Below are 24,512 nucleotides of genomic sequence, written 5' to 3'. Positions count from 1 at the left end.
TACAAAACATGACCCAACTATATTGTGACTGAAAGAAACTCACTTCAAACAGGATGGTTTAGGGAGGTTGACAGTAAAAGAATGGAGAGTCATCATACAAACATTAATCAAAAGAAAGTAGTAATGGCTAAATTAATATCAGAGAAAGTACACTTCAGAGCAAAGAAAATGACCAGAAATAGAGAAATACATTATACAATGATCAACTCACCAAGAAGACATAGCAATCCTAAATATATCACTAAACAACAGATCTGGAAAATATGTGAAGTAAAAAAAATGATTGCACTGAAAAATCAGACAAATCCACAGTTGTAGTTGGAGACTTCAACACCAATCTGTCAACAACTGATAGATTGGATAATATTTAAATATAAAAGCTAAAGCTATTAGAAGAAAAAAATAAAAGAATACCTTCATATTCATGAATTAAGTAGTTTTTGCAGACAGGACCCATAAAACCATTAACAGAAAAAAATTGATAAAATGGGCTTCATCAGAGTTTAAAACTTTTGCTTATTGTATGGATATACCACATTTTGTTTATTGATTCATCAGTTAATGGACATTTAAGTTGTATCACTTTTTTGGCTATTATGAATAATGCTACTGGGAACATTAGTGTGTAAGTTTTTGTGGACATGTATTTTCATTTTTATTTGATATATACAGAGTAGAACTTTGGGCCATATGGTAATTCTATGTTTAACAATTTGAGGAACAGTCAAACTGTTTTTCTAAAGAGGCTCTACTATTTAAGAATCTTATTAGCAGTAAATGAGGATTTCAATTTCTGCACATCCTCTCAACACTTACAGTGTTTTCTATTATAGCCATCCTCCAAATGTGAAGTGGCATCTTCTTGTGGATATGATTTGCTAATTATATTGAACATCTTTTCATATGCTTATTAACCACTAATATATCTTCTTTAGATGAATATATATTCAAATCATTACACTCATTTTTAAATTGGATTAGTCTTTTTGTTATTGACTTGTAAGAATTCTTTATATAGTCTGGATATAAGTCCGTTATCAAATATATGACTTGCATATATTTCTTAAAATCTATTTTTTTTTAAAGATTTTATTGGGGAAGGGGAACAGGACTTTATTGGGGAACAGTGTGTACTTCCAGGACTTTTTTCCAAGTCAAGTTGTTGCCCTGTCAATCTTAGTTGTGGAGGGTGACGTTCAGCTTCAAGTTGTTGTCCTTTCAGTCTTAGTTGTGGAGGGCGCAGCTCAGCTCCAGGTCTAGTTGCTGTTGCTAGTTGCAGGGGGTGCAGCCCACCATCCCTTGGAGGGAGTCCAACCGGCAACCTTGTGGTTGAGAGGATGCGCTCCAACCAACTGAGCCATCTGGGAGCTCAGTGGCAGCTCAGCTCAAGGTGCCGTGTTCAATCTTAGTTGCAGGGGGCGCTGCCCACCATCCCTTACAGGACCTTAGGAATCGAACTGGCAACCTTGTGGTTGAGAGGCCACTGGCCATGTGGGAATCGAACTGGCAGCCTTTGGAGTCAGGAGCATGGAGCTCTAACCGCCTGAGCCACCGAGCCGGCCCTTAAAATCTATTTTTAAGTTAATTTTTGTATATGATATAAGGCAAGGCCAAGGTTCATTTTTTTCCCACATGAATATCTTGTTGGTTCAGCATCATTTTTTAAAAATATTAAACTTACTCCCTTGAATGATCTTGGTATGTTTGTCGAAAATCAGTTGGCCATAATTGCATAGGATTATTTCTGGAAATCCTATTCTGCTCCATTGATTTATATATCTGTTCTTATACCAAGACCACACTTTTTTGATTAATGAACTAAAGTTTTTTATTTTATTTAAAAACATACATAACAAAATTTACAATTTAAAACTTAAAAAAAAATTTTTATTGGGGAATATTGGGGAACAGTGTGTTTCTCCAGGGCCCAGCAGCTCCAAGTCATTGTCCTTCAATCTAGTTGTGGAAGGCGCAGCTCAGCTCCAGGTCCAGTTGCCATTTTCAATCTTTAGTTGCAGGGGGCACAGCCCACCATCCCATGCAGGAATTGAACCAGCAACCTTGTTGAGATCTCAAGTTCTAACCAACTGAGCCATCCCGCCGCCCCTAAACCATTTTTATAAGTACAATTTATTAGAATTAAATTGTACATTCACAATTTTGTGTAACTAACACAACTATCCATTGCCAGAACTTTTACATCATCCCAAACAGAAACTCTTTACCCACTAAAGTATTCCCCACTCCTTCCAGCCCCTAGTGACCACAGTTCCCTTTCTGTTTTTATGAATTTACCTATTCTAAGTACCTTATGTGAGCGGAATCACACAATATATATCCTTTTGTGTCTGTCCTCACTTAGCATATTGTTTTTGAGATTAATTCATGTTATAGCATACATCAGACTTTCCTTCCTTTTTAAAGGCTGAATAATATTTCATTGTATGTATATGCCATCTTTTGTTTATCCATTCATCTGTTGGTAGACAGGGTTATTTATACTTTTGACTATTGTGAAGAACGCTGCTGTGAACGTAGTAGAAATATCTGTTCGAGTCCCTGCTTTCAATTCGTTGGGTATATACTTGGTAGAATTGCTGGGCGATCTGGAAATTCTATGCTTAACTTTTTGAGGCACCATGAAATCTGTTTTCTACAGCAACTGCACCATTTTACATTCCCACCAACAATGCATGAAACTTCCAATTTCTCCATGTCCTCACCAACACTTGTCATTTTCCATTTTTTAAAAAATGACAGGCATCTATCCATAAAGATATTTGTGCTCTGATGTTCATTGCAGCTTTATTTATGGTGGCCAAGACATGGAAACAACCAAAGTGTCCTTTGATAGATGATTGGCTAAAGAAGATGTGGTAAATATACACAATGGAATACTATTCTGCCATAAGAAAATATGAAATAGTGCCAGTTGTAACAACATGGATGGATCTTGAGATTATTAGGCTAAGTGAAATAAATCAGACAGAAAAAGTTGAGAACCGTATGATTTCACTGATATGTGGAATATAAAACTGAAAACAACAAAGGAACAAGATAAACAAATGAAGAAACAAAAACTCATAGACACAGACAATAGTTTAGTGGTTACCAGAGGGTAAGAGGGGAAGGGGCTGGTAGATGAGGGTAAAAGGGATCAAATATATGGTGATGGAAAGAAATTTGACTCTGGGTGGTACACACATAATGTGAGATATAGATGATATATTACAGAATTGTACACCTGAAATCTATGTAACTTTACTAACAATTGTCACCCAAACAAACTTTAATTAAAAAAAAAAATTACAACCATCCAAAAAATTACAGCCATCCTAATGGGTGTGAAGTGGCATTTCATTCTTGTTTTGATTTGCATTTGCCTAATGATCGGTGATGTTATCATTTCTTGTGCTTATTGGCCATTTATATAGTTTTTATGAAGAAATGTCTATTCGATCTTGTGCCCATCTTTAAATTGGGTTTTTTATTTTTTTGTTATAGAGTTGTAGGAGTTCTTTAAATATTCTGGATATTGATCCCTTATCAGATATACATATGATTTGCAAATATTTTCTCCTACTCTGTGGATTGTCTTTTCATTCTCTTGATAGTATTCTTTGATGCACAAATGTTTTTAATTTTGACAAAGTTCAATTGTTTTCCTGTTGTCTGCACTTTTGATTTCATATCTAATAAACCATTGCCAAATCTAATGTCATGAAGCTTTTTTCTTATGTTTTATTTTAAGAGTGTTATGTCTTTGATCCATTTTGAGTTAATTTTTGTATATGGTATGTGGTAAGGCTTCAACTTCATTCTTTTGTATGTGGGTATACAGTTTTGTCAGCACTATTTGTTGAAAAGACTGTTCTATCCCCCATTCAATGATCTCAGCACCATTATTGAAAACCATCTGACCATATATGCAAGAGTTGACTTTCTATTCCATTGGACTTTATGTCTGTCTTTATGCCACTACAACACTGTTTTGATTATTGTAGCTTTGTAGGAAGTTCTGAAATTAGGAAGTGTGAGTCTTCCAACTTTGTTATTTTTTTCCAAGATTGTTTTGGCTATTGAGGAGCCCAAGATTCCATATGAATTTTAGTATGAGTTTTTCTATTTCTGCACCCCCCAAAATACACAACAAACAAACACAACAAACAACACAACAAAACAAATGTTGGGATTTTGATAGGGATTTCATTGAATCACTAGATCACTCTGGGTAGTATTGTCATCTTAACAATATGAAGTCTTCCAATACATGAACATAGGATGTCTTTCCATTTATTTATGTCTTCTTATATTCCTTTCCTTTTAAATTCAGCAGTGTTTTGCAGTTTTCACTGTACAAGACGTTCACCTCTTTGGTTAAATTAATTCCTAAGTATTTTATTCTTTTTGATGCTATTATAAGTGGAATTGTTATCTTAATTTCCTTTTTTGGATTGTTTATTGCCAGAGTATAGAAATTCAACTGGTTTTTGTGTGTTGATTGTGTATCCTGCCACTTTGTTGAATTCGTTTCTTAGCTTTACAGTTGCGCATATGTATGTGTAGAATCTTTAGGGTTTTCTACATATAAGGTCATACCATCCATGAACACAGATAATTTTACTTTTTTCTTTCCAGTTTGGATGTTTTTTATTAGTGAAGCTTTATAGCATATCTTGAAATTAGGTAGAGTTAGTTCTCCAACTTTATTGTTCTCTTCAAAATTATTTTTACTCTTTTAGGTAATTTGCATTTTCATATAAATTTTAGAATCAGCTTATAACTTTCTACCAAAAAATAGCTTCTAGGCATTTGAATATGATTCTGTTAACTCATTAATCAACTTGAGAAGGTTAAAATTTTAGTGGTATTGGGCTTTCCCATCCATGAACCCAATATATTTCTCCATTGATGCCTAAATTTTATCAGCAATATTTGTAGTTTTCAATATACAGGATGTGCACATGTTTTTTAAAGCTTATTAAACAATTTGTGTTATTATGAAATAACTTCCTTTCTAATGTCTATGCTTTTTATTTCTTTTTCTTGCCTGTTTCACTGGCTAGGATCACCAATACAACATTGAATAGAAGTGGTGAGAGTATACATCCTTGCCTTGTTCCTGATCTAAGAGGGAAACATTCAGTCTAGCAATTAAGTGTGATGTTAGTTGTAATTTTTGCATAAATGCTCTGTTGAGGTTGAAGAAATTCCATTTTATTACTTTTTTTGGTTCTTTTTATCATATATGGTTATTGAGTTCTGAAAATACTTTTTCTACATCTATTGAGATAATCATGTGATTTTTCTCCTGAATTCTACTAACGTAGCAAATTAAAATGATTGACCTTTGAATGTGAAACTAACCTTGCACTCTGGTCTAAACTTTATTTGCTCAAGCTGTATTACATATTGCTGAATTCTATTTGCTAATTTTTTGTTAAGAAGTATTATATCCATGTTTATGAGGGATATTCTAGTTTTATCTTCTTGGGATACCTGGTTTTTGTATCACGTTAATGCTGATGTCATAAAATGAATTGGAAAGTATTTCTACTTCCTCTATTTTCTGAACGAGTCTGTGTAGGATTAGCACTGGTTCTTCCTTAAAAGTTTGATAAAATTGACCAGGGAAGTCATTTGTGAAAGGAGTTTACTTTATAGGAATGTTTTAAACTAAGAACTCAGTTTTTTAAATAGCTATAAGGCTATTCAGCCGATTAGATTTTTATTTCTTCTTGGTTCAATTTTTATAATTTATTTGTTTTCTTCAAGAAGAACTCTGTCCTTTTCATTCAGATTATTGAATTTATTGACAATATTTTTCATATTTCCTTTTATCCTTTACATATTTGTAGTGATTAATTTTTGTGTTCATTATTTCTTCATTAATCTCACTAAAGGTTTATAAATATTTTTAACCTTTCAAAAAACCAGCTTTTAGTATCTTCTAACAAGGTTATTCTTCTACTTAACTACAATTTTATTATCTCACCCAATAAATTTAACATTGATATGTGAATAGTGTCCAATATACAGTCCATATTAAAGTTTCCCTAGTTGTCCAAAACTGTCGTTTAAAACTTTTGTTCAATCAAGGATCCAAGCTAAGACCATGCATTATTGCTGCATGTGTCATCTCTTTAGTCACTTTTAATCTATAGCAGTTCCCTCTGCTTTTTTTTTTATAATACTGATATTTTTTTAAAAATCTAGCCAACTGTATCATAGAATGTCTCATAATCTCTATTTATCTCGTTGCCTTTTCAATATTAGACTCAGGTTAAACATTCTTGGCAAGAAATTTTGTAGGTAATATTGTGTACTGCCCGCTATATCACATCAGAAGGTACATAATGTCAGTTCATTACATTATGGTCATGCTAAGTTTGATCACTTGATTAAAGTGATGTCCAGAATATCTCCCCATTGTAATAATACTTTTACCTTTGTGATTAATATGTAATTTTAGAGGTGGTACTTTGAGATCATGTAACTATCCTGTTATCCAGCAAATTTTCATACAATGATTTCTAACTAAGTTATATACTGGGGTTACAAAATAGGATTTCTTTTCTTTTTTTCAAAATAAGATTTCTCATTTCAGTCAGTCATTCTACTTTTCTTTTTCGTTTAACACATTTTTACTAGGTGTCTACCATGGGTTAGGCACCATGCTGGGAATTAGAAATAGTGAAGTGACCAAAATAAACACATTTCCCCATAATCTATTTATCTGATTGCCTTTAATAAAGTGTGCAACTCAGTAAGTTTTGGCATATTTACAAAATTGTACAGAAATCACCACTATCTAGTTCAAGAATATTTTCATGATCCTTAAAAGGAACTTTGTACCCATTATCAGTCATTCACTATTTCCCCCTCCAAAATCCCCTGACAACGATTAATCTACTTTCTGTCTGTATAGCCTTTTCTGTACATTTTATATAAATAGAATCATGCAACATGTAGTCTCTTGTTTCTGGCTTCTTTCACTTAGCGTGTTTTCATGGTTCACCCATGTTGTACCATGTATCAATACTTCATTCCCTTTTCCAGTTGAAAATATTCCATTGTATAGATATATCATATTTTGTTTATCCAGTTGTCACTTCATATCAGTATTTGCAATTCTTCCTAACTTTTTAAAGTTGTTTTTTTTTTAATCTGGGGAAGGGGAGCAGGATTTTATTGGGGAACAGTGTGTACTTCCGGGACTTTTTCCACGTCAAGCTGTTATGCTTTCAATCTTAGTTGTGGAGGGTGCAGCTCAGCTCCAGGTCCAGTTGCCAGTTGTTAGTTGCAGGGTGCGCAGCCCACTATCCCTTGTGGGAGTCGAATCGGCAACCTTGTGGTTGAGAGCCCACTGGCCCATGTGGGAATCGAACCAGCAGCTTTCAGAGTTAGGAGCACGGAGCTCCAACCGCCTGAGCTACTGGGCCAGCCCCTTCCTAACTTTTTAAATGGCTGCATAGTTCTTCATTGTGTAAATGGGCCACAATTTATTCTAACCAGTCCCCTTGGATGAACGTTTAGGATATTTAGAATATTTTGCTACTACAAATAATGTTTGTTTGTAATATTATTACAAATACTTACACATAATGAAATACTTGTGTGTATGTTTTTCCTATTTGGAAGGTGTAGTTCCAGGGTAAATTCCTAGAATTAAAATTGCAGGGCTAAAACATGAATGCATATGTAGTTTTATGTGTTGCCAAATTCACTTCATAGAGGTTGTACCATTATTTTATTCCCACCAGCAATGAATAGAGTGCCTATTTCCATATAACCTCACAGAGCGCACCACATATTTTTTACCAAATTTTTATTTCTTTACCAAACTTATCAGTGAGATTTTTACTTTGCATTTACCTAATTTCGAATGAACTTGAACATTTTCATATCTTTAAAGAGCATTCTAGACTATCCAGCCTCATCTGGCCTGGCACAGATGAGAAGAACCCTCTAGCCAACCCCAAAACCATACTAAATAATCAACTTTGTTTTAAGCTACAATGTTTTGATGTGGTTGGTTATGCAGGAAAAGTTAACTCCTGTAATCCCATTGGCCAACATGAATCTTATTACTGAGCCTAAATACAAGAGGCTGGAAAGTACAGTATGTGTTTTGTGGGAGGAATAGCAAATTTACCTCACAAAGAATATAGATACAGGGAGCAATGAGTAATTGGTCCTGTAATTCAATTTACCACAATATTATTCTTTTTTCCTATCTATCAAATTTAACATTTGAAAGTTTTCCTGCCTGTATGATGCTCTGGAATAAGTTAAATACCATCGGAATTATATGTGTTTGAAAGGTTGGTAAAATTCGTGTGTCAAAACATGATTTTTGAGAGACATTTCTTTGATAATTTTATTTCTTCACTGAAATTGGTCTATTTAAGCTTTCTATCAACATTGGGGTCAATGTGAGTAAATTTTATTTTACTACAAATTATGCATTTTAACTATATTCAAGTGTGTTTGCATAGAGTTATGCAAAGTAGTCTCATATTTGTTTCTTTTAATTTTATTTATTTTTATTATTAGTTTCAGGTGTACAAAACAATGTAATAGTTAGACACTTATACCCCTCACAAAGTGATAACCCCTTTCCCCCAATCTACTACCCCTCTGACATTGTATACAGCTGTTACAGTTCCACTGACTCTATTTCTTATGCTGTACTCCACATCCTGTGATTATATACATATTAAATTATAGTTAACATTCATTATTATTCAGCTTCAGCTTCGGGTATACACAGCAGTGGTCAGGCACCTACACTGTCCATGAAGTGGTCTCCCTAATAAGACAAGTGCCCATCGGATACCCTATAAAATCTTTACAACTCATACGTGGTTTTGCAGTTCTTTATGTCAATGTCTATTTCCTGTTTGTCGTTTCTTATTTTGTATATGTGTGCTTTCTCACACTTGATTAGGTAAGCTAGTGGTGGCTTTCTCCAAATAAACAGAAATGTTAATTTATTTATTAGCTATATAGTTTCTTGTGTTTTACCTCAATAATATCTCCTTTTATGTTTATTATATCTTTCTTCTGCTTTGATCTATTTTCTTTTTCTAGCTACTTGACTTGAAAAATTAATTCATGTATTTTCATTCCTGCATTTTTATTCATATAAGTATTTGTGGCTATAAATTTTCCCTGATGAATACTTTAGTTTTGTTACTTAGATTCTGACATATAAACATTACTGTTATTTTTTTAGAACTTGTGTAATTTTCATTTGTATTTCCCTTTTCAGCCAGCAGTTATTTGCTAGAGAGGTTTTTGTTATTATTATTAAGTCTATTGGAGTCACAATGGTTAGTAAAATTACCATAAAATTTTACTAGTAAAATTACTAGTAAAACAGGTTTCAAGTGTACATTTCTATAATACATCATGTGGGAGTGGGATGGTAGAAGAGGGTAAGGGATCCAATATATGGTGATGGAAAGAGAATTGACTCTGGGTGGTGAGCACACGTCATATATGGAAAGTTTTAAAATTTGTGTTGCAAGAAACTTTTTTTAAAAATTTTACTATTAATTTCTAATTTTCTTAAATTGGAATAAGAGTATATTATTTGCAATATACCTGTGGTATTTGTTGAAATCTTTTTTTGACTCACTATGTGATTTATTTTCATAAGTGCTTCATGCACTTAAGAAACAGGCATATTTTCTACTATCAGAGTGTGAATTTTGATATATGCATTAGGACTATTTATTATGTTGTTTAGGACTTTTTTATTCTTATATCTTGTGTTAAAATTGACATGTGTTGGATTAAGAATCATGTTATAGATTCATACAATTAAGTTTGTTTCAATCTATTTATCTTTGCAGCTCTTTTAGGTATTTATCAAGGTAAATTATTTACAACGTTGCAGTGTTAGTTGGTTCATATAATTCATAACTTTTATACTTTATTGTTAATTGTAGCTTTAAGTAATATAATGTATCCTTCTTTGTATCATTTAATATTTTTTGGCATAAATTCTATATTGTCTGATATTAAGATCATAAACCTTGCTTTTTTATTGTTTGTATTTTCCTGGTATGTCTTTGCCTATCTCTTTATTTTTCAGGCTTTCTGCTTCACTTAATTTTAGGTATGTCTCTTAAATAAAGCATAGGTTGACTTTTTTAAAATTCTGAAATCTGAAAATCTTTTCCCTTTAATAGGTGTCAAGCACATTTACATTTATTGATATTCCATAGGTATTTGATCTCCATTGAAATAATACAGTTATATTTTCTGATCACAGTGGAAATAGCCCATGGATCAGTGAGGAAGTCACAGAAAAATCAGAAATATTTTTAATTGACTGAAAATGAAAACACAACATATCAGAATTTGTGGTATTCAGGGAAATTTGAGAAACTGTTTCTTTTAGAAACAAGGAATGTCTCAAATCAATAATCCAAGCTTCCACTTTAAGAAAATAGAGCAAATTAAACCAAAATCAAGCAAAAAGAAGGAAATAATATAGGTAAGAGCAGAAATCAGTGAAATTGAAAGAGAAACAAGAGATAAGGAAGCCAAAGCTGATTCTTTGAGAAGTTAAATACAATTGATATATTAAAGTGATCAAAATAAATAAATGAAAGGGAGAGAAGATATTAATTGCCAATATAAGGAATGTAAGAGGTGACATAATTACATATATTACAGATATGAAAAACATAAGGCAATATTATGACCAGCTTATTTTCAACAAATTTAACAATAAAAATAAAATGGACATATTCTTTAAAAGAGGCAAACTACCAAAGCTTACCAAATTAGAAAAAGATTACCTGAATAACCCTGTATCTATTTTAAAATTTTAATTTGTAGATAAAAACTTTGCCATGAAGAAGACTCCAGGCCCAGAGGGCTTCACTGGTGAATTCTACCAAACATTTAAAGAAGTTATAATACCAATTATATATAAACGTTTTTCAGAAAATAGATGAAGAGGGAGCACTTTCCAACTCATTTTATGAGGTCAGTATTATCCTAGTACCAAAACTAGAAAAATATGGATCTTAGTCTGTCTGGTTTGATAAAATAAAACACCATAGACTGGGTGACTTATAAACAACAGACATTTATTCTCATAGTTTGGGGAGGCTGGGAAGTCCAAGATCAAGGCTCTGGCAAATTCAGTGTCTGGTGAAAGCCCACTTTGTGGTTCATCGGTGGAAGGGGCTAGGGAGCTCTTTGGGGTCTCTTTAATAGGAGCACTAATCCCATTCATAAGGGTTCTACCCTCATGACCTAGACACCCCCTACACGCCCCATCTCCTAATACCATCACACTGAGCTTTAGGGTTTCAACATATGAATATTGGAGAGACACAAATATTCCATCTATAGCAAGATATTAAGAGGAAACAAAACTATAAACCAATATTACTCATAAATAAACACATAAAAGTATTTTTCTTATTTTTTTTTTTTTTGAGAGAGAGCCCTAGGAAACTTTATTTTTAACGAGGGCCCCAAATGATTCTAGGTTTTGATTAAAAGTGTGGTTTGGGGAAGCACTTCGTTGTGTGTCAGATGACATATACAATAAAATTAAATTAGAAATCATGTAATTGAACAAAAAATAACCTCTGTATCTAAACTATTAATAGATGGTTTTTAAAATGAAATTGTATATATAGTTGTATTCATAAAGCTATACAACATTAATCAAAAGCTATGCAACATTAACACAAATCCAAAAACAAAGATGTTCCTATGAATTCCATGTTTCACTGAGCATCAAAAACCACCAAATGTTAGCTCTTTTCTTGTACATTATTTTGCATCCACATTCTATGCATCTGATTGCATCTTTGTATTTTATTTCATTTTCTGTGCGACATTCTCCACAGATATACATCATTGGCTGCTGCTTTGGGGGTTTAACATCCTTCTGGGTGTCCATTGTTAGTTCCCAGTTAGTATGGAGAAACTCCTTACTGCACTTCCAAACATTTTGTGGCTCATCCAACACATAAATATCTTTAACAAAATAATAGTATATCAAATCTAGCAATATGTAAGTATAACACATCATAACAAAGTGGGGTTTCTCGTATGAATGCAAGGTGGTTCAATATCTGAAAATCAATGTAATTCACTCTCTTAACAGGCTAAAACAATAATAATCACCTCAATACAAGCAGAAAAAAATTGTTTGACAAATTTCACATCCATGTGATTAAAAAAAACAAAACTGGGTGGATGGTGGCTCAGTTGGTTAGAGATTGAGCTCTGGGCAACTGCATTACAAGTTCAATTCCCACATGGGCCAGCAAGCTGCACCCTCTGCAACTAGAATGAAGTCAGTGAGCTGCCTCTCAGCTCCCAGGTGACTCAGTTGGAGCGTGTCCTCTCAACCACAAGGTTGCAGATTCGACTTCTGAAAGGGAGGGTGGGCTGCACCCCCTGCAACTAATAACAGCAACTGGACCTGGAGCTGAGCTGCACCCTCCATAACTAAGATTAAAAGGACAACAACTTGACTTGGAAAAGTCCCGGAAGTACACACTGTTCCCCAATAAAGTCCTGTTCCCCTTCCGCAATAAAATCTTTGAAAAAAAAAAAAAAAACTGAAAACAAACAGGAATAGAAGGAAACTTCCTTAACCTCATAAAGGGCATCTATGAAAAAAATCTAGATCGAACATTATGGTGAAAGATTGAGTTGCTTTCCCCCTAAGATCAGGAATAGGGCAAGGATGTCCACTCTCATCACTTCTATTCATCAATGTAAGGTTATAGCCCGTGTAGTAAGGGAAGAAAAAGGAATAAAAGACATACAGATTGGAAAGGAAAAAACAAACCTGTTTTTATTTATAGGCAACATAGTTATCTAAGTTGAAAATCGCTCCCCCCAAAAAACACAAAAAACCCATACAAATAACAAAAAAAAAATTTAAATGATTAGTGAATTTATTTAGGTTGCAGGATATAAAAGTCAGTATACAAAAGTCATTGTACTTCTATATGCTAGCAATGAACAATTGCAAATTGAAATGAAAACAGCGTAAAAAATGTGAAATACTTAGGAGTAAGTCTACTAAAATGTATGTAAGATGTGAATACTGAAAGTGGCAAAATATTAATGAAAGAAATTTTTAAACCTAAATAAGTAGAGAGGTATTCATGTCAAAAGACTCAAAATTGTTGAGATGTCAATTCTCCCCAAATTGATTTATAGATTCAGCATAATCTCAATCATTTTTGAGAATTTGACATGATAATTCTAACATATGAAAATTTATGCAGACATCAAAGGATTTGTAATATCAAAATTAAATTTGAAAAAGAATAGTTGGAGAACTCACACTATTTGATTTCAACTTATTATAAAGCTATAGTAATCAAGACAGTATGACATTTGCATAATGACAAACATATAGATCAATGGTATGGAATAGAATGTCAGAATTAGACCTACATGTATATGGTCAATTGATTTTTCCACAAAGCTGCCAAGATAATTCAATGATTAAGGATAGTATTTTCAACAAATGATCCTGGAACAATGGCTATACAGTGGATATCAGATGGATATACATACTCAAGGGAAAAAGAAAAGTCAACCCTTACCTCATACCATATATAAAAATTTACTTGAAATGCATCACAGACCTCAATGTTAATTCTAAAATGGTGAAACTTCTCGGAGAAAAGCTTTATTTCCGTTGTTTAGGCAAAGATTTCTTGGATCACACAAAGCATGAAACAGAAAAGAAAAAAAAAAGATAAACTGTACTTCATTAAATTAAAAACTTCTCTTCAAAAGACATGGTTAAATGAAAAGACAAGCCACAGACTGAGAGACAATATTTTACAAAACACGTATCTGATAAAGGACTTGTATGCAGAATGTACAAAGGACTGTCAAAACTCAATAAGAAGAAAATACACAAAAATCAATACAAATGGCCAAAATATTTGAACAGTTTAACTTTTCCTTGAGCATATTACCCTTTGAGGTGCTCTAGCTTTATACAGGGGACTTCTGTCAGTCTTCCCACCTCACAATTGCTGTAAGCATTGTCTTTTATCCTCTCTTTGAGTCTCTTAAAAACTAAAACTTTAGGTTAACAGGTGTTATGGGTTGAATTGTGACCCCCCTCAAAGATGTTGCAGTCCTAACCCTCAGTATCTGTGAATGTCATCTTATTTGGAAATAGCATCTTAGCATATGGTCAAGTTAAAATGAGGTTATTAGTATGTGCCCTAATTCATTATAACTGGTGTCCTTTAAAAAGGGGATTTGTGGACATAGAGGCAGACACACATAGAGGGAAGATAATGTGAAGACAGAGAGAGAACACAATCTGCAAGCCAAGGAATGCCTGAGGCTACCAGAAGCTAGGAGAAAGGAGTGGAAAAGATTGTCCCTCAGCCAATCTGATTTCAGATGTCTAGCCTTTGGAAGTGTAGACAATAACATTCTGTTGTTTAAGCCACCCAGTTGTGGTACTTTGCTATGGCAGCTCCAGGAAACTAATACGCCAGGGATCAGTGGATGCCCCACACAGCAGCTGGCATTAGCACTCACTTTCCCTCATCTTAGTTTCTGTAGATTTCCCTTACTATCTTACTGGTGCAACTCTGCATACCAAAATATGTTTTAAACAGTATTTTTATCCAGCAATTTATTTGTTTTGTTTCGGAAAGATTTTTTGGGGGGGGAAATCTAGTCTTCAGTTTATTGGAAATCAAAGTTTACTTGACTCTTCTAGAGCAACTTTCTGAAAATGAAGTTTGGTTTCTCTCAGGTACTTATTACTTTCCAAGTCTAATTTATAATTTCTTTTGTGACTTCATTATACTTCACATCCTATTATATTCTGTGTAGGGTATTTTCTCTCACTAATTTACTAGTTTCTTGAGGGTTAAGAGGGTGTCTTAGTCACCTTTGTATACACAGCATATAGAATAACACCTCCCATATAATAGGTTTTTAAGTGTGGTTATTAAACTGAATGTACTTATATATTGGTTACATGCATAGGTGTGTAAAGTTGCTTGAAATGGTGACATTAAGTCTTAATTCAAAGGTCTTATTCTTAATCCACAAATGTCTGTTTTCAAGGTTATGGTCACATAAGAGGGGTTTTCTTTTCTGTCTGATTAACTAAATCTAAAACTCGGGAAACCTGTTGGTTTATGGCCCTCCAAGTCTCCTATATTAGAGTATGAAATAACTTACTAATAAATATTATTCTTAATTATTACAACCCTATAAAGTATTATTATCCTCATTTAACAAATGAGGAAATGAGGATTAGAAAGGTTAGATACCTGTTCCAAGGTGAGATACATAGTAAATACCAGAGTTAGAAATAAAGTTTATTTGGTGCAAAAGCCATTCATTCACTATCCTACACTAATCATCCTACAGCTATCCCATCATAATCATCATGTAATGATTATGAAACTTCTAGGTATTTTTCTATTCCCACTTGAATCAGGGTTATGAATCACTTATCCCAAAATAATGAGATACCTTTCAAAATAACTGCTTATGTATGTTTTTTATAATATATTTTATGTCCATGCAGTCACTTTGCATTGTTCACCTGATATATTTGTTAGATATAGACAACCTCAGAGAGTATATGATGGAAAAACAGTCAATTATTTTAAGGTGGCTTTTCCTTTTTCTTCTGAGTAAGGGAAATTTTCCACTGTAAGATACTAAATCTATATCATAAGCCTTCTAATAAGATTTTCCCTAATAAGTCTGTTTTTTTTTTTTTTGGTGCAGTCTATACCACATACTACGATGCACTTGCTTATTATACCTTGCTTGCATTCCAATTATTATATGTATGCATATGTAAACTTTATTTACCCAAATAGTTTTTAAATTCCTTGAAGTCAAGAATGGATTTTCTGTTAATTTGTATTTCCCATAATAATAGATGTCATTTATTAAAGGCTTACTGAGACCAGGAAACTTATACACATTTCATTTATTATTTACAATAACATGACAAATCAGATAGTATTACCCCCATTTACAGATGGGGAAAGCCTCGGACAAAAAACTAAGTGACTATAATGATGAGTCTTTAATATGGGATTGTTGAGTTGACTGCTTTGTGGTAATATCCCTGAAAGAACTCTCCATCTGGCCATAATGAAGTGGAAAAAAAAAAGAGACATGAGTTTGTATCCTTATGCTACAAATTACCTGCCTGTGACTATGAGCAAGTTACTCAACCTCATTTAATCTCAGTTTCTCAATTTGTAAAATGAGAGAATAAAGCACAGTCCATGAGGAGGTTATGAATAGTAAATTAGGTAATACAGATAGAAAATAATAAGTATTGATTTATTAACTTACTTGATTTTTTTCTTTTTGCTCTCCTTTTACTGAAATGTCAGCTGAGTTAACATATGTATAAATTAAGAAGTACCAAAAAGAGAGACATTTATTAAATTATCTCCTATTTTCTTTACATACATACAATAGCCTACTGGATAACAACAAAATTCAATATAATTCAATTTTTATATGCTAACATATTCATAACTACACTAAAATGTCTTCAGAGAATCCTCTCATATCAATTACTATCAGACTTTCTGAACAGAGACCCACTTGTCTTTTTTAGTATGTTCTTATCCCTTTCCTGAATTTTTAGGATTTTATTTCCTATAATATTAAATAAGAAATCAGTAATCTTTTAATCTAATAGAAAGGACTTTAAACATTTTTTCTCATTACTCTTTTCCCCAAAAATAGTAGAAGATTTTTGTGTGAGACAATTTTTCTGTTGATTGATTTAATATCATTGTTCTTTAATTTGAATTTTAAGTTTTGATCTGATTTCTTTTCAATCTGTTCTGTTGATGAATAGAGAGAAACCTCCCAATGGCCACACACTGTTCTATAGTTTAAATTCTACATATTTAAATTCAAAACAATGATATAAAATATAACTTTACTGTAGAAATGTTAAATTTATCTTACATTGATCCTAAATATAATCTGTCTGTTCACAGAAGACAAAATGTGCTGCTAAAAATTCCTAGAACCTCATCCTGGTCATTTGAGACAGAACACTTTCCTTAGAAAGCACTGATCTTTTAAAATTCTTTTATGTTGTTAAGCCACAAACTTTATTTGCTGATCATAGGGTATGGTGCATGACCATTCAATAGGATCTAATGAACTAAAAGGTACTTTGGAGTACTTTTTGGGGAGATTTTTAAAATTAGAATATTAATAAGTTGGTGTGTATTTAATAGATATTAGCCATATTTTGAAGAACTGTACCTTTTAAATATTTAAGACATGATATATAAACCTTTTTAAATATATTGAAAGCAATCTTCTGCTGATGTTATTATGTGCAGTTCTTTTATATTGCTATGTTAATATTTTCCCTATGACATCTGTGATGTCTGCCTGGATGCAAAATATATATATATTCCTTCTTTTAACTGTCTTTGTATAAAGTTATTTGCTTTTCCAGTAGGTACATGGTGTATTTAAACAGCAGTAGGCAATTTATATCAGCTCAGAGCCATTTTGATTCTGCTTAAACAAATTAGCTAGCGTTTGGTCAGTTCTGTGCTCTCTCCCATGTGGCCCTACTGCGGCTTCACATTAAACAGCTCCTCAGCCTAGTCCAGATGTCCAACAGTAACCCACTCACCCTTTCAGAATGATGCTGAACTTGCTATTTTTGGACAGAATGTGTGCTGTTGTACTTAAGTAAAACATACATATGTAATTTAAAAATATGGCCATAAATAGTGATTCTTTTCTAGCTATGTGTTTTTAAAGCATTATCCAAGTGAAATGGTAGAAAACTTCACTGGAAACTGAAATTATCTATACCAAGAAAATTACTTTGTTTATATTTCCCATGGTGGTGTAATGAGAAAAATTGTTTTGGTCTTATTTGCCCTGCTTTTGAATTTTTGGGCAAATATCTTTTACTGATCTGTTCTGTCCTTGCTTTTGGATTATTTAGCAAATTGCCCATCATGCAATTGATATTAAATTGACCTATAGGCATGGCTATCTAAAACATTTAAAATATCCATTCTTCCTCTTGTCACTATCATAATCTATTTCTAATACTTCAAATTTCATTATGTTAATTGTGAATGTTAAGTAGCCTTCATCTATATATTTGCCTCATAACAAGAATTGGAAGCAAAACCTAGGTACAACTAGGAGCTGCATCAGTGTTTTTCAGTTCTAAGCTTTAAATGTATTATCTTTTCTTGGATCATTATCAGCCTATATTTCTGTAACAGATTATAATTTAACATCTTAAAAATAGTAACGTGAAGTGAACTGGTAATATTTGTTCAAATATCTATTTGCCCCATACTGAACTTTACTAAGAAATATCTAAACATACACACATATACATAAAAATACTTAGGACCACATAGGACAGGACCACAAAGTATTGCTTTAATTAACTGTCTAATATCAACTATATGCTTTTAGATCAACATAGAAAAGTTTGGTCCATATATCAAGTGTAAAATTTAAGTAGAAAATAATAAATACTACAATTAAAATACATAATTTGCTAGTAGAAGGAATTTATTTAAAAAACATTGCTTTGGATTTGATAGCATAGTTATTGATCTATACTTTTCTATAAGTATCAACGTTTCAACATTTTACTAGTTAAAACAATTAGCCTTATCTTAATATGGCAAATTAAAATATATTAAATTATTTTCCAAATGCCAAAAATTAACTTTAAGATTTTCTAGATCTTGATTTTATGCTGAAAATCTTAGAATATGTCAAAACATTAAATGGTTCTTTAATATTCCAACTAATTTATACTCAAAACATAAATACATACTTGCAACACACTAACGTCTAGAATTTTTTCACTTAACTTTATTTTAAATAAAATACAGGCTGAATGCTTTTCCACTCCTAGGCCTATGATAAATTTAAATTAATAGGAATAATAATTACTTTTTAGCATCATAAAATATGATTTTTAAAGTTGAATAATGTTTGTGAATAGAGAAGTAGATGGCTGACGAAGCAGGAATAAAAGAGAACAAGAAACCTTTTTTTACATGTTCTTTTTTTTGCCTCCACCTAAAATGTGGAGGCAAAAAACTACAAAAAGTAAAAAAAAAAAAAAAAAAAAAAAAAGGAATAGGGAAAGCCAAAAATACAGGTGATAGTGTAGTGAAGTTTTGTGTTTTTTTTAAGACCATGTTTTAATTATATTTTACTTAACATTGAAAAAGAGACTCTGGAATGATCCATTACCTTTATATCTCGTGATGATTATTATATAAGATCTTTTACAGTTAAAAATCATACCACAGTATACACTATTGCTTATTTGAATACTGAGATAGGCTATATTGTGCTATTAATCATCACCAAATGCTATTTAACAAATTGATCCCATTTATCCTTCTAATGTATGAGGTTTTAAAACTTTCATCTTGAATCATCACCACACTTTAATAACTGATTTGCAAATTAATTATTCTAGGCCTTCAAATGTTGATGTTCATTCATATCTGTTTTAAACTTTGACAGAAGAATAAATGTATGTTCCTTTTTAAATGGCCTGTATAAGTTGGGTCTGAAGTTCTTGAATTAGCAGAATGCGCATCAGAATACTGCTGCATCATTGAGGACAGTCACTTCTTAATAAAAATATCTGAAGGAGAAAACTGTGTAACAAGAATTATTTGGGCCCAAGTGACTTTTACAGTAGTTCCCAAATATAAGATATTGTTACATTAGCTGTATACAGACTAGCCAAATTATAGAATAATTATTCCTAAAGACCAGTGAATTATATTTTACTTTAGGAAATCATGTTTCCAAGGCATAAATTTTAAACTCGGCAGACTTTTTTAATCAGCAAGTTGTGCAAACTGTACACTTAAAAGAAACAGGGGAGTGGACTGTATTTTAATATGGTTGTGATAATTCTGTTGCATTTCTAAATTAAAACTTTAACATCAAAAGATGTTATCAATTTTATATGTGAACTTTCACTATTCATATAACTAATCTGAAAAACTAAGGCATATCACTAAAAGAAAATTAGTCAGCATGATACTGCTTATATGGTCAAGATAAAGTGTAATTATTTTCTAAGTAACTACTGTGCTGATGAAATATAAAGAAGAGCAAAAACTTGTCTCCAAACATTTCAGTGGAGATTTTTGAGCTTTTTTCCTTTCAATTCTAGAAACTCTCCCATTATTTTATTGTTAAAAGATAATTAATAACATTTCAGTTATACCAATTACATGTGTTTGAGGTCCTGCTAAATTATTTCTTCTTTCATGGTATTGGTTATATGCAGGATTTCTTTTTAGTGCTCAAAAGAAATGACGGGTAGTTTGGATAAGGATTGGTGTTTTTTACTTTACTTCCTCTCTAAAAGACCTAATGTTTTTGGCTGACTGTTTTGTTTTTGTTTTTTTGGTGGGGGGGGGTTGGTGAGAGAAGAGAATAAGTCTGCATATAGAATTATTGAATAGGCCTACACTAAAATTCTTCCTTGACCAATGAGGATGGGGGCTGGAGAGAGAGAGGTGATGTGGAACAGCTGAAGCATAATAATATCTGTGTGTTTTTTTAAAAGTACAAACTCTCCTACCCCCTTCTGTCCCCCTCCTCTTTTGTGCTGGTACCTCTGGACGGTTCAGAAGCCATTTTAGAACTCAGGAAGCAAAATATGAGTTCCACTTATGCTTTTGCAGGTGCTGTGGTGGCAAGAATAATCTTTGCTCGCTTGCTGGGTGTGTTACCATGCTGTTAATGTCTTTGATTAAAGACAGCACAGAAAATCCAAGCCCGCATCCTAACACCTGAAGCTTGCACAATGTTTCTATAGCAGATGGCAAAACACTTCATTGGAACCTTAATTTACTAAGTCAATATCCAGATCTGGGGATTTTTTATTCTTTTGAGGCATCGCTGAAGATCTATACTCGATTTTCGGATCTATTCTGGGTTGAAAAAACAAGAAGACCCCTTCTAGGTGATTTTGCGCGCTCCAGCCCCACCCAAAGTCCTGGTAGGCCTGCAAATCTCCGTGTTTCACACTGAGGGTCTTTCCGAAAGAACGTGCATTTTCAGTCCTGGACGTTTAGTAATTTATGAGGGCAAAGACAACACCATAGGGCATCTTCCCGAATAGTCTAAGGGCTGAGAAGCCTGAAAGGCATTTGCCTCCTCGCATTTGGACGTGAGGCTCTGAGCCCGGCTGTCTTCAGCTGTCACGGAGGGAGGAGGAGGGAGTGCTGGCATTGGCATTGGGCATGGAGTTCCTCCAGCCCCTGCGCCGCGTCCCGTCGCCAGCTCACCTCTGCAGAGAGCTAGGCACTCACCGGCCCGCTTGCCCCTGCTCCCACGTCGCCCTCCAGCCCCTGGCCTCAGGCATAGGTCGCCGGAACCATCCAGTGGGATGCCCGAGGGCCAGGGCTGGGGGACACCGGCTGCCCCGGAAGCCCGCAGCTCCCCCGGCGCTGCGGCGGCGGCCGGGAGGCGCCCAGGCCGGCTCCCCTTCCCCGCCCCCAGCTCCCGCCTACTGCCCGCCGCGCAGTGCGCCCGCTTGCTCCAGCCCGCTGGCGCAGCAGCGCACACACTCACTCTGAGGGCGCCTCCAAGGTTACCCGCAGGGTGGGGGCTGGGGCAGGCTTCGGCCACTGGCCGCCTCCGCTGCTCTCCTACCGCCGCGGTTCTTCCGCCGCTCCAGAGCGACCGGGATCCAAACCCCGAAGCAGAAGAGACTCCAAAGTCCGGGGAGGGAAGCCGAGTTGGAAGGCAGACAGGCGTCAGGGCGGGGGGCGGCCTTAGTTGGGTCTGGGTGCGCAGAGAGCAGGGTCAGGCGAGGTCGCGGCACAAGGAGACTGTGGCTCTGGCGGGCGTCCTGGGCCGCGCAGTCTGGGCCGGGGGCAGCGCGCAGGGGCTGCAGGCAGCATCGAGGCGCCCGAGGCGCCCCGGGCCCGCTGGGGGGCAGAGACAAGCGGGCGGCCAAACCTGCCGAGGAAACTAACTAAATAAAAGGAGACTGTTATTTAAGGCGCGGAAATTTGAAATATTTGGACAGGAAGAGAAAAGAAAAGTAACCTTAGTGAGGGAGGGAAAGGGAGAAAAAAAAAAAAGAAACGCGAGCTAACGGTTTTGAAACTCCCCCACCCCCATCCCGGGCTTCTCTGCGCGCCCTTAGGGATTTCTGGGCTCCAGCTTCCTTACTAGGGAGCCGGGAGATGCAGTTGGAATCTGGAGAATTTCTAAGGGACAGAAAGGACGTCTTCTCAGTCCCTCAGGAGAGAGCTTGGGTTGGCTATGGGCAGAGCTTCATCCCGGGTCTCAGACTGGAAGATTGTCTCCTGCCTCGCACTAGGTCCCTGCGTGGATCTGGGTTTGATTTTGTTTTTTTGGACCTGCCTTGTAAAATCAAAACAGTCTCGAGAGACCAAAAGAGGGACTACCCTCCTTCCCGCCCCCGTAGCCATTTGATGAAGGTCTCTCGGGGCAGTCAGGAAGGCTTCGTGTACGACCCTTTCTCGCTCCAGCGCTGTGATCTCGCAGCGCTTCTGGGCTGTTACTTCTACCCCCGGCAAAAGCCGAAAGCACCTTTTTGGGAACTGAGATTTCGAAACCAGTCCCGGGTCACGGATTGTACAACGTTCGTTTTATAAACACGATAAGGGAAATTTATAATATTGTCAATTGAATTGCTTGCCCGGGACAAAATTCTTTTATTTATTAACCACCTAATGTGGTGTGTGTGTGTGTGTGTGTGTGTGTGTGTGTGTGTGTGTGTGTGTGTGAGTGTGTGTGTGTGCGCGCGAAGTCATCATACCATTATGAGGTGCGTAATGTTTATCAGAAAACTATTGATTCACTACCGAAAGATGGTAAAATGCAGTTTTCTTAGTGGCTAAGGGACCAGAACGTGGTCTGAGGTACAGTTAGTGCTTTCCCCTCCCCCCCCCATATAAGTCCGGTTTCAGCTTATACTGGCTAACGGCCGAGCCTGAGTTTCCTGACGTGGGTGCGGACACAGTGAAGAACTGAATTTAAGAGCTCATCTCTGTTTAGCATCTTCCATCCTTTCTATAGCGTCATCCCCTGGGGCTCTGATCTTCCTATTAATTAGCACTTGCCTTTTCAGTCTTCATCTGAATAAGTTCAGACACTTCCCCACCTCAGATCGCTGCAAAATAGACCCCACTAAACTGCAGCATCATTTCTTCCATCCTATACATTTCGGCATATTCAAGAGTCTTACAGAATATTACCGAGGTTTTTGAGAGAGTGAATAATGGCTTGTCATATTTCCTAGAGGGGACCACATAACTCATTTCTAAAATACTTAGATTAGCAAAGCTATTTCCTGCGAAGAGCCAGAGAAATGTTGCGATGTTTAATGCCTAGCACATTTTTGGCTGATGAAGAGATAAGAGCTCCGTTTCCCCATATTGTGCTCCGACCACCCGAGAACTAAGCGAGTGCAGAAGTACTTCTCTTTCACTTTATGAACGTCCTATACCTTTATATTTGAAATCTCTATAGAGCAATTTTAATGCTGAGACTTGGTGGATACTAAAAAAAGCCAGTAAACTCGACTTTAAATTCAGAAACGTCCATTTTTACAATTGCAACTGGTAAGAAGGGGTTTTTATTTTTCAGTAGGTCTTGTTTATAAAATATTCAGGTTATTTAAGCAGTGTGTTTTGTATATTGATTCTAGTTATCAAAATACAACACTTTTTCCTTCAAAACTATCTCAATTGTTTTCTAAACTTTAAAATAAGTGTTTTAAATTTAATTTCATGTTGCTGTAAAAAATAAATGCAGTAACTTGTGGTTAGAGGTGGCAGAAATTGAAGTCTTGTTGCATTTAACTTAGGGAAGTGCCAAATGAAAAGGATTAAACTTTTTTTCCTATATTCTTTTTATATTATCATGGAAAACAAGCTATTGAAAACCACTTGCCTGCAACCATTCCAATCCTTGTTAGGGCAGGCATCAGAACCACGTTCTTCAATAAACTTTGAAGTATTTGTTCTTTTTGGAACGAAGGCAGGGAGCTTATGAAGCAGGAGGGAACTTTTACATAAAACATCTCTGTTAATGTGGGAGATTATGAATAAAGTATTTATAAATTTATAAATGGTAACTTCATTGAAATCCTTTGGTGAAAATCTTTAATTAAAATGACAGAGTAAGTAGTAGATGCTGGAAAATACTCTTGGAAATTTGGTATGTCTGTTTCATTCAAAAAATTATTTTTAGCTATTGTTAAAAAAATTTTATATGCCTTACTAAAACATTTTGTGGGAGTCAAGTACAATATGTAAGAGTGGCCTATTCATTTATTATGAAAGTTTCTATGTTTATTATATTGCAGCTCCTAAATTAGTTTTGACCCTTACAAGTAATTTATATACTTTTTTTCTTGCTGAGCTCTTTATCCCCTAAAAGTCGGTATTTGCATTATTTTTAATACTTAAGCATTT

At 34.8% G+C, this 24,512-nt stretch overlaps 1 pseudogene; it reads right to left on the bottom strand.

Moving 5' to 3' along the window:
- Nucleotides 1-11,521: 11,521 nt before the first annotated feature.
- Nucleotides 11,522-12,406, bottom strand: LOC109453206 (DNA-directed RNA polymerases I, II, and III subunit RPABC4 pseudogene; annotated as a pseudogene).
- Between the last annotated feature and the right edge of the window lie 12,106 nt (nucleotides 12,407-24,512).

This window comes from Rhinolophus sinicus, chromosome 14, assembly GCF_057876585.1.
Source record: "Rhinolophus sinicus isolate RSI-liver-muscle chromosome 14, RSI-T2T, whole genome shotgun sequence".
Taxonomy (NCBI): Eukaryota; Metazoa; Chordata; class Mammalia; order Chiroptera; family Rhinolophidae; genus Rhinolophus; species Rhinolophus sinicus.
Note: the sequence above shows the minus strand (reverse complement) of the source record. Positions and strands in the feature narration are given on the sequence as shown.